Here is a 16,366-nt window from a genome sequence, read left to right as displayed (position 1 = left end):
CTATTTATATCCAACAGCACCATCAAATCCCTGAAATCAATCAACAATATTCTCATGTAAGATACGGGATTTATTTCCATTATTATCTCCTCCACACATCTGCTCTGGCTTAACACACGCCAAACTCAATAAGTTCTCATTCTAGAAGAGATTAAACTCGTTCATCCATACGCAAACCAGCCAAATGAAGCATGGAATATCCCGAGAATATCCCAACTGAAATACCTATAAATGATAAATACCTAGGATCACCTTTATTTACTTATGTTAGAGAATTACTCGTTCGAGCTCACATGCGTTGCTATCTCAAGCATGTTTGTCAATGTTAGTGACCAAAACTATAAGTCTTGATTTCTAACCTATTTATAGATGTCTCGGACTAAGACATAGATAGTGTAGTTGAGCTTATATTTCACAGATTTCATCATTTGAAGACGAAGAAATACTAAGGGGAGCTTGTGGAACTTCTTCGACAAAAGGTATGTGGAGACTTGAACTCATCTATCACTTGGAAAGTCTATTTCTGTTATCTCTTATATTGAGACATAAGTCATGTTAAGATATAGTTTTCTCTATACACATTTGAGATTTCGAGCTGAGTATATCTCGTTTACATATTTCTCGAAATATGTGGTGGTAACCTTTCCCTTCGACCAAGTTCATCTTATATCATGAGAAAATTGCCGAGTAACATCTTACATGGTTTATGTGATACAATCATTTGATGTAGGCTTGGAATGTTTCGATAATGATTGTTTCAATATCTTGAAAATTGCTTTGATGCTAATAGTGTGTGAAAACGGGTATTGTCATTATAGAAGAATGCTTAAATGATTGAAATAAAGAGTTAAGAATGTAACCATGTTTGGATATAAGCATCTATAGTGTGTTCGCACATTAGTTTATAAATCCATAAACCGGAAGTCAAGTGTATGCATATGTGTGTATACGAATTTGGTGAAGGAGACAGGCTAAGTATGCGTACCCGTACGCATACTGGCGGAAGTACTCGAACCGAGAATTTCTGTTGAGTTTGGTTTTTGACAAACTCTTAACTAGTCACCTTAGTTTGGAAACTTAACAAACTCAAAATCTCGTTGCTTAGGTACGCATACCCGTACGCATACTTAAGCCGGTTACTTTGTCAACTCGGTCAGTTCATGGACTTAAACATTTAAATCATAAGGAATGCAATCTTTTCAAACCGTGGCTATAATGTTCATGATTTCGATTGTGTTTTCTATACAATTGAACAACTCTTCAACTAGTTTCATTTGAGCCATTTGAACTAGTTATGGTTAAGATGAATAAGGTTGATATGAGAGTAATCATATGGATAACCTCGGTTAACTATTCGTGAACCAAACTTGTGTACACGTTTAGGTCCGGTTACATAAACTTAAATGAGGGTACACTTCATTTGTGTGTATCAAGCTAAGTTCGATATAACTGTTGAAAGATATTAGCTTGGTTGAATCAGGTTTTTCATCTAACGGTGAATATTGAATGCTTTGTTACCAAGGTAACTTGGATTTCAAACCCTGATTTGAAAACTATATAAAGGAGAACTCTAGCAACTGGGAAACCTAATCCCCACACCTCTTGTGTGTTACTAGTTGCATAACTAGAGTCTATTCTCTTTTAACCTTAGGTTTCTTCTCGAGACCCTATTGGTTAACGACTTGAAGACTTCATTGGGATTGTGAAGCTAGACCCAACTATTATCTTTGTAGTTGTGTGATCTGATCTTGTCGTTTCTATCGTGTTGAGTGCAATTGAAATAATTGGTTCGAGATTTTATATCTCCGATAGGCAAGATAGAAAAGTAATCACAAACAAACTTCGTCTCATCGTTTGTGATTCCATAATAACTTGTTTCGCTAGTCGATTAAGTTTATTTTGAGGTGATTGATAATTCTAGGTTGTTCTTCGGGAATATAAGTCTGGGTTATCAATTGGTTCCTGTTCACCTTGATTTATCAAAAGACAACACAAAAACTCTTGGGTATTTCTTTGGGAGACAGATTTATTCAATCCTATAGACTTTTTTTGTGTGAGACAGATTTGTCTATCAAGTCTTCAATTTTGGGTCGTAGAAACTCTTGGTTGTGGGTAAGATCATCTAAGGGAATCAAGTGCGTAGTATCCTGCTGGGATCAGAGATGTAAGGAACGCAACTGTACCTTGAGTCAGTGTGAGATTGATTAGGGTTCAACTACAGTCTAGTCCGAAGTTAATTGGTAGTAGGCTAGTGTCTGTAGCGGCTTAACACAGTGTGGTGTACAAACAGGACTAGGTCCCGGTGTTTTTCTGCATTTGCGGTTTCCTCGTTAACAAAACGATGGTGTCTGTGTTATTTCTTTTCCGCATTATAGTTTGTTATATAATTGAAATATTACAGGTTGTGCGTTAAGATCAATCAATTAGAATATACAACCTTGGGTTGTTGATTTACATTGATTGACACTTGAACATTGGTCTTTAGTACCGTTCAAGTTACTCCTCTTATTCAATCAGGCTCGCAGATTTCTATTTGCTGATTGCGGATTGAATTAAAAGTTAGAGATATTAAACTCTTTGATATATTTTACTCTAGATTGAGTCTGATTGTCTAGTTGATACTCTAGAAAGTGTATTGGAGTAAGTCATCTCAGATTTCCAAACGAATTATTGGGTGTAGTTGTTAGACCCCCGCAATTTCAATTGGTATCAGAGCAGGCAAACACATTAAAGACCTTACAAGTCTGTGTTTGCAGCTGATAAACGCATTGCCAGAAATAAAAGTTTTGTTTCTATAAAGTCTATTAAAGAGAAATATTTTTCAATCTCGAATATAGATGAACCTAGTGTTCCAATGAAACAGACGTACGTTGACAAGTGTTTCTTTGATTACCTTACTGACGAGTCCGAGTCTGAGGTTGAAAGGAGTGCAGCCAAAGAGAGTTCAACAATTCTAAAACTTTTTAGGATCCAGGCTGATAATGTCAATCGTTTGAAACACAAAGTCAATGTACTAGTTGGTATGGGAATCGAACGTGAATCTCGTTTGAAAATCCTTCAAGAGGAAATCCTGAAAAAGGATGCTTTGAAAATTGAACATCTCTTAAGTAAACTCTCCGTTCAAGAGTGTTCAAAAGAGTCCACCGTACCAATTTCTTCTGATTTAACTGAAAAGTCGGTTCCAGAAGCAAATCCAAAAAACCTTTCTGTTGAAAAAGATGTGCATGTGTCTTCCTCTAATCAATGAATATCCACATCACACGGAAGGAAGAATTCTCCCAACGATGGTGTTAAGACTGTTCTGTCTAATCACTCAGGTGATCAGAAAGTGTGTCTCTTTTGTGATTCAAAAGGTATTTGTGAACAAAAGAGGAATTCTGGGTTGAATAACATTTCTATTATTTGTCTTCAACACACCTTAGATTCAATTCTCAAAGGTGTAACTGACATTCTTATGTCTAAACCAATTGGTTTTAGTACTCACCATGTGTACTCCACCAGGAAGGTCAGTTCAAGGTGTTCCTCAAATATACAAACACATAACAGTCTTCCCAAACCACTTCAACGAAGAAAAACTCATGGATATTCTTCAATTAGGAAGGGAGATTATGTTGTTCATGGTGTGAAAAAGGTACCAGAAGAAGGATGCAATGGAATAATGGAACCCAACCTAAAAAGGATAATTGAAGGATATAAAGATATCATCAACAGGCTGACAAGTCCCTCTCTAAATTCTTCAGGTAAGAATCAAAACTATGTGTCATATTTTGATGATAGTAAATTTTATGATAACTTTTCATATCATAATGGTTTTCCTCCAAAGATCAGGAAGAACAGGATTAACCGGAAATGACTTTCATTTAATGAGCTCAAGGATCATACTTGTGCTAATTAATCACAAGGTTGAAACCTCACTGTAATAAAAATCCTGACAGAGTGAGAAATTGTTCAGGTATACTTAAGGACAAAAAATATAAGTTTTTGATTCTTTAGTTATGCCTATCCTCTTATCGTTCCTAGATGATTTATCACTTACAAATTTTTGTTGCTTGAGTATTTTTGTTGTTTCGTTTTGTTTTTTTCTTTTTAAAAAGGGAGGAGGGGATGTCAAATTGCTAGCTCTAAATTTTTCTCTTGTGAGAATTTCTTTAAAAGAGCTGAGTTTTACTCTCACACCTTGCAAATATTTTCTTCTTCCCAACCATTTGGTATAAGGGTAAGTCTTGGCTCGTGTGTGTACCTCTCTTCACATAGGGACAGACCATTCTTGGAAACCCTAAATTATGTTTCGTGTGAAACCTATATATATACCGAACCTTTTTCCGAGTATGCATACTTTTGTTATGCTCTCTTAAGGATGAAATCTGCTCCAAGTTCGTAGGATTTACCAGCCAATTCAATTGATGATTCGGTTTATTTGGAGTTTTTGTTGAAGAAGAAAAGAACCCTTGTTTATCCTGACGAACTCGAATCCTGTGCCTCATGATATTATGCGTTTTCTCATCAAGATCGAAAAAATGCTGAGATGGTCTCTGCTGAAGTAGTTCATGGTTTTCTCACTGATCTTGGGAAGACTCAACTGAAGCTCGAGAACTCTGTAAAGGATCTTAACTTGTTACGAACTGAGTTGAAAAAGATGTATTCTGATCTTGTTTTCATGAAATCACAAGTTAAGGATCTTCTCAATGAAGGTATCTTCTCCGAAGATGTAGTTGATACAGTTAATCAGAAGCTTGAAGGCCTTGGAACCAGTGAAGCTTCCATACAAGAACTCTAAGTGTCGCTTGTGATTGCTCCTTGTTCTTAGAGTTGTTCTTTGATTATGTCTAGTAAATCTTCTTTTAAAGAATTTATTTTTCGTATTTTTAGAAGAATAACTAGGGTTTGGAATAGCCATTATTGTGAGTACACATAGCTATGTCCAACGGTTTTCATCTTAATGTTTTAGATTTATTTATTTAAATTCTAAGTTTTTTGGAAGATAATTTTTGCAATTTTAATCTTTATGATTTGATATATTGCAAATTGTTATGGGATATGTTGTTTACGTCCGTGAACCTGTGACTATCCCATACTTGTTCAAAAGTTATCTCTATTATGTGGGTATGAAAGTATTGATGGAAGATAGAATGAAATTTGTACGTTACAAAAGTTAAAGCCTTTTATGTCATTGTTTTTGATGGAACAAAGGATAAAAAATTTGTTTACAAGGATTAAGTCTATTGTATGTCATTGTGCAAATAGTGATGGAAAATAGGATGAATCCTTGTTTATTATGTAGTATTGGTCGATCTCTGATCCACATTTTGTGCATATACTGTGTTGTTCCGTAAGGTTTCTTATGTTTGAGGACAACCGACAACTTAGTTGTAGCTCCGTAAGTTCTCTTATGTTGAACATGACCAATTGAATTGATCACTTTTTTTGTGGTTAATTTGGTTGTGTATTCCAATTAAATTAATCGTGGGTTTTCTTGTGATTAATTTGGTTGTACTTTATTTCGATTGAACTAACCATGGGTTCTCTTGTGGTTATTTCAATTGAATATTTTGGATACAAATTCATGTTTTCATGTGATTTGAGTTATCCAAAAGAAATCCTTCTTTTCTTGTAAAAGGAAGGTCGCCTTTGTTGTTCCTTCGTGGATGACATTTTATGGGGGAGAGTTCATTTTGAACTTGTGCTTAATTGCCAAATCTTTGTGGGGAGTGCGGCTGTGGAACATTAGGGGTTATCTTGTATCTTTATTAACTCCTTGATGAATGCATTTAGCTTCGGCTTTATCATGGCATCTAAATAAGTTGGTATGGTATTCTCTTTTAGTCATGAAGTATCTCCGTGAAAATTTCATGAGGATCCCACTAGTTTTCGTACCTTTGTCAATTTATATTGGCAAAAAGGAGGAGAATTAATGTGTAGTGTGATACTACAAATACATATGGTTTACGAATCATTATGTAAGGGGGAGTGGTTTTCATGTTGAGATGTAGTATTGACTAAGGGGGAGTGATGAATATAACCATAGTATTGTTGTCAAAGTTATGATACAATTGGACTTTGATCCTGTGTAATAATACTATGACACTGTATAACAATGATTGAGAGCATTTTGTTTTCTCGTTGTTAGCTACGGATCTTCAACAACTGTGATGCTGAACTTACAACCTTTAGGATCATGGAGTACTTGGAAGTGACGAAGATTTCGAGTCGCGTTGAAGATGCCGAGGAGATCAAGCATGTGGATGAGAAGCTACAATTTTTATCTATTTTGTAATCGATATGTATTGATAGTTTTGTCACTAAAATTGACAAAGGGGGAGATTGTTAGAGCATTGCTCGGTCAAACTCGTATGCGTTCTATCTCAAGCATGTTTGTCAATGTTAGTGATCAAAACTATAAGTCTTGATTTCTAGCCTATTTATAGATGTCTCGGACTAGGACATAGATAGTGTAGTTGAGCTTAGGTTTCACATAGTTCATCATTTGAAGACGAAGAACTACTAAGGGGAGCTTGTGGAATTTCTTTTGAAAAAGGTATGTGGAGACTTGAACTCATCTATCACTTGGAAAGTCTATTTCTATTATCTCCTATATTGAGACATAAGTCGTGTTAAGTTATAGTTTTCTCTATACACATTTGAGATTTCTAGCTGAGTATATCTCGCTTAAATATTTCTCGAAATATGTGTTGGTAAGCTTTCGCTTCGACCAAGTTCATCTTATATCATGAGAAAATTGTCGAGTAATATCTTACATGGTTTATGTGATACAATCATTTGATGTAGGCTTGGAATGCTTCGATAATGATTATTTCAATATCTTGAAAATTGTTTTGATGCTAATAGTGTGTGAAAACGGCTATTGCCATTATAGAAGAATATTTCAATGATTGAAATAAAGAGTTGAGAATGTAACCATGTTGGGATATAAGCATATATAGTGTGTTCGCACATTAGTGTATAAATCCATAAACCGGGAGCCAAGTGTATGCATATGTGTGTATACGAATTTGGTGAAGGAGACAGGTTAAGTATGCATACCCGTACGCATACTGGCGGAAGTACTCGAACCGAGAATTTCTGCTGAGTTTGGTTTTTGACAAACTCTTAACTAATCACCTTAAGTATGTGTACGCGGAAGTTTTCGAACCGAAAATTTCTGCTGAGTTTGGAAACTTAACAAACTCAAAATCCCGTTGCTTAGGTAAGCATACCCGTACGCATACTTAAGCTGGTTACTTTGTCAAATCGGTCAGTTCATGGGCTTAAACATTTAAATCATAAGGAATGCAATCTTTGCAAACCGTGGCTATAATGTTCATGATTGATTCAAGTGAATCAAACCGATTTGATTTCGATTGTGTTTTCTATACAATTGAACAACTCTTTAACTAGTTTCATTTGAGTCATTTGAACTAGTTATGGTTAAGATGAATAAGGTTGATATGAGAGTAATCATATGGCTAACCTCGGTTAAAAAATTTTGAACCAACCTAGTGTACACGTTTAGGTACGGTTACATAAACCTAAATGAGGGTACATTTCATTTGTGTGTAACAAGCGAAGTTCGATCTAACGGTTGAAAGATATTAGCTTGGTTGAATCAGGTTCTTCATCTAATGGTGAATATTGAATGCTTTGTTACCAAGTTGGATTGCAAACCCTGATTTGAAAATTATATAAAGGAGAACTCTAGCAACTGGGAAACCTAATCGCCACACCTCCTAGGTATTACTAGTTGCATAACTAGAGTCGATTCTCCTTTAACCTTAGTATTCTTCTCGAGACCCTGTAGGTTAACCACTTGAAGACTTCATTGGGATTGTGAAGCCAAACCCAACTATTATCTTTGTAGTTGCGTGATCTGATCTTGTCGTTTCTATCGTGTTGAGTTCAATTGAAATAATTGGCTTGAGATTTTATATCTCCGATAGGAAAGATAGAAAAGTAATCACAAACAAACTTCGTCTCGTCGTTTGTGATTCCACAATAACTTGTTTCTCTATTCGATTAAGTTTATTGTGAGGTGATCGATAATTCTAGGTTGTTCTTCGGGAATATAAGTCCGGGTTATCAATTGGTTCCTGTTCACCTTGATTTATCAAAAGACAGAACAAAAACTCTTGGGTATATCTGTGGGAGACAGATTTATTCAATCCTATAGACTTTTTCTGTGTGAGACGGATTTGTCTATCAAGTCTTTGACTTTGGGTCGTAGCAACTCTTGGTTGTGGGTGAGATCAACTAAGGGAATCAAGTGCGTAGTATCCTGCTGGGATCAGAGACGGAAGGAGCGCAACTGTACCTTGAATCTGTGTGAGATTGATTAGTGTTCAACTACAATCCAGTCCGAAGTTAATTGGTAGTAGGCTTGTGTCTGTAGCGGTTTAATAGTGTGGTGTTCAAACTGGACTAGGTCCCAGAGTTTTTCTGCATTTGCAGTTTCCTTGTTAACAAAATTTTGGTGTCTGTGTTATTTCTTTCTGCATTATATTTTGTTATATAATTGAAATATCACAGGTTGTGCGTTAAGGTCAATCAATAGAATATCCAACCTTGGGTTGTTGATTTACATTGATTGACACTTGAACATTGGTCTTTGGTACCATTCAAGTTACTCCTCTTATTCAATCTGGCTCACAGATTTCTATTTGCTGATTGCGGATTGAATTAAGAGTTAGAGATATTAAACTCTTTAATATACTTTATTCTAGATTGAGTCTGACTGTCTAGTTGATTCTCTAGAAAGTATATTGGAGTAAGTCCTCTCATATTGCCAAACGAATTGTTGGGTGTGGTTGTTAGACCCCCCGCATTTTTAACTTACACTTCAAAAATAAAATATGTTGAACCCCTAGTGGAAAAAATGAAAAACAGATTGATAAGACGGAAAGGTACGCTTCTAAATCCTGTTGGTAGAGGTGTAATGATAAGAAATGTTTCTTCTTCTATTTGTGTTTACCAAATGAATTGTTTTAGAAAACCTGTTAAGATTTGTAATGACATAACTAAGTTGCAAAGAAACTATTGGTGCGGTAGAGATGAAAATGGATTGAATGATAAAGGTAAAAAATGTATTTATCTTATAGGTTGGGATAATATGTGCAAATGTTTGGAGGAAGGAGGTTTAGGCTTCCTAAACATGAAAATTTCTAATATAGCTATGCCGGTTAAGATAGGATGGAGACTGCATGAAAATCCTGATTTTCTAATGGCTAAAAGTCTTAAAGCTAAGTAGTATCCTTTGTGTGATATTCTTCCTATAAACATTGTTCCAAACCAAAGTGATAGTTGGATGTGGAAAGGTATATTATTAGGAGTAGCTTACTTAAAGAAACATTGTTTCTGAGAGTTGGGAAATGGAGAAAATATATATATATATATATATATATATATATATATATATATATATATATATATATATATATATATATATATATATATATATATATATTTGACGACTACTAGATCCCGGATGTTAAACCAACCGCTAACAGTACTGTAGTGGAACAGAATTAAAATTGGGAAAAGTAGGTATCACTAAAATATGCCATTTGATTACAGCAAATAGAACTTGGGATATGACAAAACTAGCAGGTTGCTTCGACAAAATTATTGTAGACAAGATAAGCAAGATACAAATTCCTAACAATGGTTTACCATACACTCCTCACTGGATGCTAAGCAATATAGGTATTTTTACTGTTAAGTCTTTATATAACAACATTAATTGTACATGAGAATCTAACATTCAGTGAAACAGAATTTGGGAAATGAAAATAACTCCTTCAATCAAAACCTTTATCTGGAAGGCAGCACACTCTATACTTCTAAATAGTGTGAGAGTTGTTGCTATAATACCAGAAATAGATGTCTGTTGCAAACTCTGTAACGTAGAGGATGAATCTCTTACTCATTTATTCATGAAATGCAATTTCACAAAACAGGTATGGATGCATCTTAATTTTCATATTGACAATGTAATGCAAAATGCCAACACTTTTCATGATTGTTTAAATGTTTGGTTTATTGAAGTAGATAGAGAAAACAATGTAATTGAATGGAAGATTTTTTTTTTTTTGTAGTATTGTAACATGGTATGTTTGGAAAGCAAGATGTAATCGTGTATTCAAAAAGAAATTCAAAATAATATTGTAACAACAAGGAAGATATTTAAATTCATTAATAGTTAAATGTGGGTTAATAGAAAAGAATACGATATCATGCAAACCTTGTATTATAATCCGCTAAACGATGACTCATTGATTGTTACTAGCTGCCAACCCCAGGGAAATTTAGGATACATGGCAATAACGATAAACATAGCTTTATCCATGCATGAACCTATGACTAGTTCAGGAGTTGGACTAACAATGATTGATTTTGCAGGAAGAACTAACGAAGTTAGGGGTAGTTGGAGAAATTGTACCACTAGAGAACAATTAGAAGTAGCAGGGGTAAAGGCGGCTTTTCTATGAGCAGTTGAAATGAGTGGCTACCATATCATTTTTCAAAGTGATTCGCAACCCACTATCAAGTTGCTGATAAGAATGTATGCTGAAGGTAGAGAAAGAGGATTCAAATAAAGTTCAGACTTTAGAAATAACTCAAACTTTGATATGAATTTTAAAGCTTTGGCTTTTTGTATTAACAAGTAGATTCAATACCATTTGGGCAGCAAACTTGTCAGTTTTTTATAATAGATTCACTATCCAAAATAAGTGGAAAGGTGAAAGTCTCTTAGCCATTATAAACTATTTAGACATCCAAAATTGGAATGTACAAGTCATGAACACAAACGACTTCATCAGAGGACGTTTGTTAACTGTGTAAGATTGAGGAGTTATCCTCTTTTACGGAAAAAAAAAACATTTATTTTTTTATAAAGATTAAATTCTTTTTGATTTATTTTCTTCGAACTCTTTTTGTATCCGAGCCAAATTGGAGCACAATTTATTGTTGTATAATTTTGGATCTGATTTTAAGGAACTTGACTTTTAATTTTTAGGAATAGGAAGTGAGCCACACCGTCATCATCAGCGTATGACTCAGCTGCATGCAAAATACCAACTCTTTATTGACCAAACAAAAATTTATATGTCCGTCTTCTTTCACTTCTTAACTCCTTTATTTATCTTGGCAAGTGCAAATTTTTGCACCCACCACAACTACTCCAACTTCTCGTCTTGTTTTGTGTGACTTAACTACAAGTTTAAAAACCTTCTCTATTTCTTAAGTAGATGAATCACATACTTGCCATGTACTATATCATTATATGTATGTCTTCTATAAAAAGCCAAGAGAAAAAAGGTTCAAGTGAACACTTTGGTCCATCAAAAATTCACTCTAATATCCGATCTCTTCCTTAAAGTAATGGTGAGTCGGAGCTTTTCTAGTAGAAACCATAATTCTCTTCTTTATAACGCTTTTCACAAATGACACCTATTTTGATTTTGCCTTGGTACATCTACAGTTGCATGACATGTGTATCAAAGTTCCTAACCACTGTGAAATGCGACAGAAAGTTGATATCAGAGATGTTCCTCGTGGTACCCCGGTAACTACTCCAGCTCCACCTCCTTCAGTATTCTTCAACCTCTCCTTTCTATCTATATTTTGCCCACATCATAATATTCTTGTCGGTTGATGATCGTTTTACTATTGATTTTACTAATTTGTAAATATTTATATCGCAGATTCTGCTTCCAAACAATGCTTTGCCAGCGCAATCATGCAAGCATTTCAAAAGGAAAAAAAGGTTGGTGGAAGAGAAACAGTTGGCTGGAAGATATCCCTGGAGGATAAGCAAACAGTCAACTATGAGATTTCACTTGCCAAAGAGAAATACGACACATCTTAAGCTTATTGCCAAGAATGATCTTTTAGCTGATGTAGGAAAAAAGTTTTTGAGAGACTTCAGTTTCCCAAATAGTTGACAACCAATATTTGGAGGATAAACATGATGTTAGTGTTTTCCGTCAACAATACTCGAAAATAGTTGAAGCCGAAGCCGTAAGAAAGTCTATCGAAGTTTGTAAATAAAATCGATCGAGAAACATACATGCGTCTTCTCATTTGTCCTTAATTATTAGATTAAGTGGTACTGGTCTGTTTCTGTTAGCAAGTTTGTTACACCTAAATGAAGATGTATTGAAGGTTATTAAGTGAATACAAAGAAGCATCTTCTTCTTCGTTCTTTACTGTTTAATTAAATTGGTTTCATATCTATTATTGGTTTGTTTTTATTCTTGTGTGAATGTTTCTTTTCATTCTTGTGGGAGCGAGGGTGATATTAGTACTCCAACAATTTTCATTTGGTCAACTAACAAGTTCGTTGATGATTCAAGCTTCAATTGCTTTGCTGAATTTTGATTGTTGATCAACATTACATTGGAGAAAAGAATGCCGGTTGGTGGAATTGGAGATCGTTTAGTCATTAATCAATTCAGCCGAGAGATTCCAACAATTTAGCCCAAAATGCCAGGACAATGCCAGGACTAAAAAGCCCACTAGAGAAAACCCAAGAAAAATGCCAAGGCCCAAAATACAAAGTCCAAGCATAAAAGAAGAAAAAAAGAGAAACAGAAGAAAATACACCAAGCAAAGAAATCATATGATTCCTACAGGAGGAAGCATATGGCCATTCATGACGATTCAAAGCATCAGGCTAAGCATGATATTGCCTGAGTTGACCTCTACCAAGATAAGTTCCTTCAAAATTAGCAAAAAAATCTGCTGATAAGTTAGTTTCTCTGCTTGCATGCCTAAAATGGAGAGACTGAATGTGATTGATAATCCAAGTCCATCTTGCTTGAATGTATCAAAGGATCTTTCAGGAGCTGAACATAGAAATGATAGCAGTAGAATCTGATTGAATTAAGAGTTTGCGCATACCATTTTGCATAGCCCGTTCAAGGGCTTTAATAGCAGCCAGAACTTCAGCAACATAGTTCGTTGCGATACCAAGTCCACCAGATTCAGCATAAACATAATCTCATGGTCCTTCGTCATTGCAAATAGATCGGCAAGATAAGAGCTATAAAGTAATACTCACAATTGTGCTTTTACTTTCACGGGAGACGTGTCAATCATGCACAATCCAAAATGGATCCGAAGGTAACAAAGGGAAAGAACGACATCCCACAACCTGCCTGAGAACCCAGTAAATAGAGGTTCTCAGGACTCCCAAGCTTGGGGTGCATTTCTTTTCAGTAACCATTTCCTGCAAAATCAGTAAAAGCAGTTTCCCTGGTTAGTTTATCATGTTGTCTTCGAACTTAGGTTTACAAATAAGCCAAACGTTCGTTCCTCTCTCCTGAGTATTATATTTATTTTGCTTAAGTGGTTCATCTGAGATAGCATCACCAATTATTGCTTAAAATACATATCATATGACACTAATTATTCCCCAACATGTAGAATTTATAAACTTACAACAAACTGGGCCTTTTGTAAGTAATTTAGATTGGCATGTCAACAAGAATACCAAGATATACACAGTAGCATGTGAAAGGATTTCATGCAAGAGATTAAACAATTGAAATTGGCAGCACAAACAATAAAACAAAAATAGCAAATTTGAGCAAGTCCGAAAGTTTTTACAAGGTTGGTACCATACCTGAGTCACTGAGTGCATCAACCTTGTTCAAACATCAGACCCTTCTTCCAAAAATGCAACCAAACTGTTACCCTCACTCATAGAATCAGCTTCCCTATTCTTTCCACTTTCTCTTCGTCAATTCAACAGTAAGGGTGCCTACTTTGCCTCATAGTGACCAATCCATTTCCATGGAGATTCTCAGTGAAATGAGCATTTGCAAGAGGTGAGAGAGAGATAAAGAGAGAGAGAAAAGCATCCTCGGTAATACACTGGGAAGATTCTGCTGGGGCTACGACTTACTGTAAGCTTTTCAGGTCTCTTCGCCTTATTGCATTGTATCATCAGCTGTAGCCTTGAGATGAATTACAACTGAAAAGAAACAGAAAGTGGACATTCAAAAAGAAACCCACGAAAGATTTGTACTTGAATTGAAGGAATTTGTGGAGAAATTTAAATGAATTTGGTGACCTGAAGCCATATTTCTGAAAATTTGGTTATTTTACAGAGAAAAGAGAACACTCTTTAGCTAGATATTACTTTAGTTTTTCTGAGACGGTTAGTTGCAGTTTCTCTGCTTTCCTCTAGGACCTGCAAGGATCAGAGATTAACTAGATATTATATTTTAGTTATACAGACAATGCTTATGGAGTGATGGCACTATAGGATTAAACAAGTATAAGAACATCAATGCCAATACTCGGTTTTTGCTCCACGTCTAGACCAACTTCGCACAACTGATTCTTTGGCACTAACTGGAGTATACGTGCAGTCTTTCCAGTGTATTCTTTAACTAACGATGGATTTCAAGTAAAATTAGATATGCCCATTATGGTAAAAAGCAATAAGAAGAGAACGATACTTGTCATTGATTTAGGTAACTTGATAAACACTGTGAACTTTTTTAATGCAAAATTGGCTTTTGGTTTTAACATTTTGTCGAACATATAAACAACATTAGTTAATCTCCTATGTTCTTATAGTGGTGGGTAATAATCTTATCTAGTCTTAGGATAAAACCTCACAAACTTGATGTTAAACTCACACCAATACATCTATAGAATCAGCATGATGAAGAATTGCAATAAGATAATTCATATACATGCAAAACCAATACATAAAAATCTTAAAGTCCCATATCTCTGTTCTTGGGTGTCAGCTACTTGTATATAGTACCCAGATCATATTCTAGGTTTACCCAGATTGAAATCAAGTCAAATGGTATCAATTAGACTTCACTATTAACAGTTCGACAGTACAACATGACAACCAGAATGTGAGACCCCCCAGTACTAAATTATTCCAAATTCCAGACTTAGTCATCACAATACGAACTCATATTCTTACACCAAACATACAGTATTCTACATCTTGCTGAATCATATCCACTACCCAGATTACAAAAGTCATCTACACAAACATAATCAAGCTATCCATGTATGCATCATAAATCTTCAATAACAAAATCTGATATACATGAGTCAAGGGTTTGTTCAAAAATTACCTGGTTGGCAACAGCCTTAGCCATTCTACTGAATTCCTTCTTCATGACAGTTTTGTGTACCAAAGCTGAAGGGTTCTTCTGTTTGTTAGTCTTTGTAGTAGCAAGAACAACCCTGAATCTTTTCCAGCTGAAACTGTCTTTGTATTCCCTAACCCTGTAATACCCAAATCACCACCAACAAAAATCACTAACAAAATCCTTAAAATCTCACCAACAAAATCGTAGCAAAATCCAGATCACAACTCAAAAGTACAAGACCAGCTGTTGCTTGTTTACTTACCAGAGTGTTTGAAGGAGTTAACAATTGTAAAGATTATTAGGTTTTTCACTGAACTGAACCATTTGATTTCCGTTTCCAAACTCTTTGACGAGGAAAGCATTGCTCCTCTTCACGACCTCCCAAATCAAAGAAGCATAACTAACATAACACAGATCAATTTCAATCAAATCCAGAATCAAAATCAAAATCAATCATAAGAATAGAATTAAGCGAGAGCTTTTATTATGCTTACAAGGAAATGAGAAGTTTAGGGCTCTTCTTCTTCTCTGTGTTGCTGCTCTGAGAGTTTTGGAGACTGCTAGAGAACCACCACTTTGGTTCTTTACCGCATTGAGAATTTATCACCAGATACAGGATCAGTAAAGTAGTTTTGATAGCTCCGTTGTGATTCAGGGTAAATACCAGTTGCAATTGAGTAATGATTTGGGAAATTGAGTGTCGGAAAAACTGGGATTAAACCCATTTCTGGTTCAGTCCCATTACTGAGTGTTGGAGCTTTTATATTGATACCCAAATGGAAACCCATCTGTAGAGATTAAGATTATGACCGGTTTCTTGAGTTTCTAGCAAGGACGGGTTGTGTACTGAATAGGGGCTTTGATTTGAGAGCAGTGGGATGTGAAGATGAGGGGAGGAGAAGAAAAGGAAAGGAACATTGTTCAGTCAGTGCTCATTTGATTCAAATCCTAAATTTGTTGACCTAAAAAATGTCTTGCAGCTGACTTATAGCCCGTACCAAAAATATAAGTGTTTTTGTTTTTCTTGAAGCAAAAGTCAAAAGCAGAAGTCCGAAGTAAAATTATTTTGCTTCATTATATTGTGCGTTTGATACAAATTTGCTTCTCCAGAAATAGAAGTCAAAAGCAAAATTATTTTATTTCACAAAATGGTGACTTTTCTGCTTGTAGAAGTCGTTCTGAAATATTATTGTCAAACTGACTTATGACGAAAAGCAACTTCTGAGCGTATATCCAAAGATTTCAGA

At 35.2% G+C, this 16,366-nt stretch overlaps 1 long non-coding RNA gene and 1 pseudogene across 1 annotated transcript; both read right to left on the bottom strand.

Moving 5' to 3' along the window:
* LOC113352213 overlaps positions 1 to 15,907 on the bottom strand; it is a 50,482-nt pseudogene extending 34,575 nt beyond the window's left edge.
* LOC113349437 lies at positions 12,419 to 14,418 on the bottom strand. The gene is made up of 3 exons (XR_003360175.1): positions 14,069 to 14,418; positions 13,619 to 13,969; positions 12,419 to 13,222 (listed from the first exon to the last, which is right to left on the bottom strand). It is a non-coding gene; the product is annotated as an uncharacterized LOC113349437 (long non-coding RNA).
* Positions 15,908 to 16,366: the final 459 nt, after the last annotated feature.

Source organism: Papaver somniferum, chromosome 2 (assembly GCF_003573695.1).
Source record: "Papaver somniferum cultivar HN1 chromosome 2, ASM357369v1, whole genome shotgun sequence".
Lineage (NCBI taxonomy): Eukaryota > Viridiplantae > Streptophyta > Magnoliopsida > Ranunculales > Papaveraceae > Papaver > Papaver somniferum.
The sequence above is the reverse complement of the archived record's forward strand: the minus strand, read 5'-3'. Positions and strand labels throughout refer to the sequence as shown.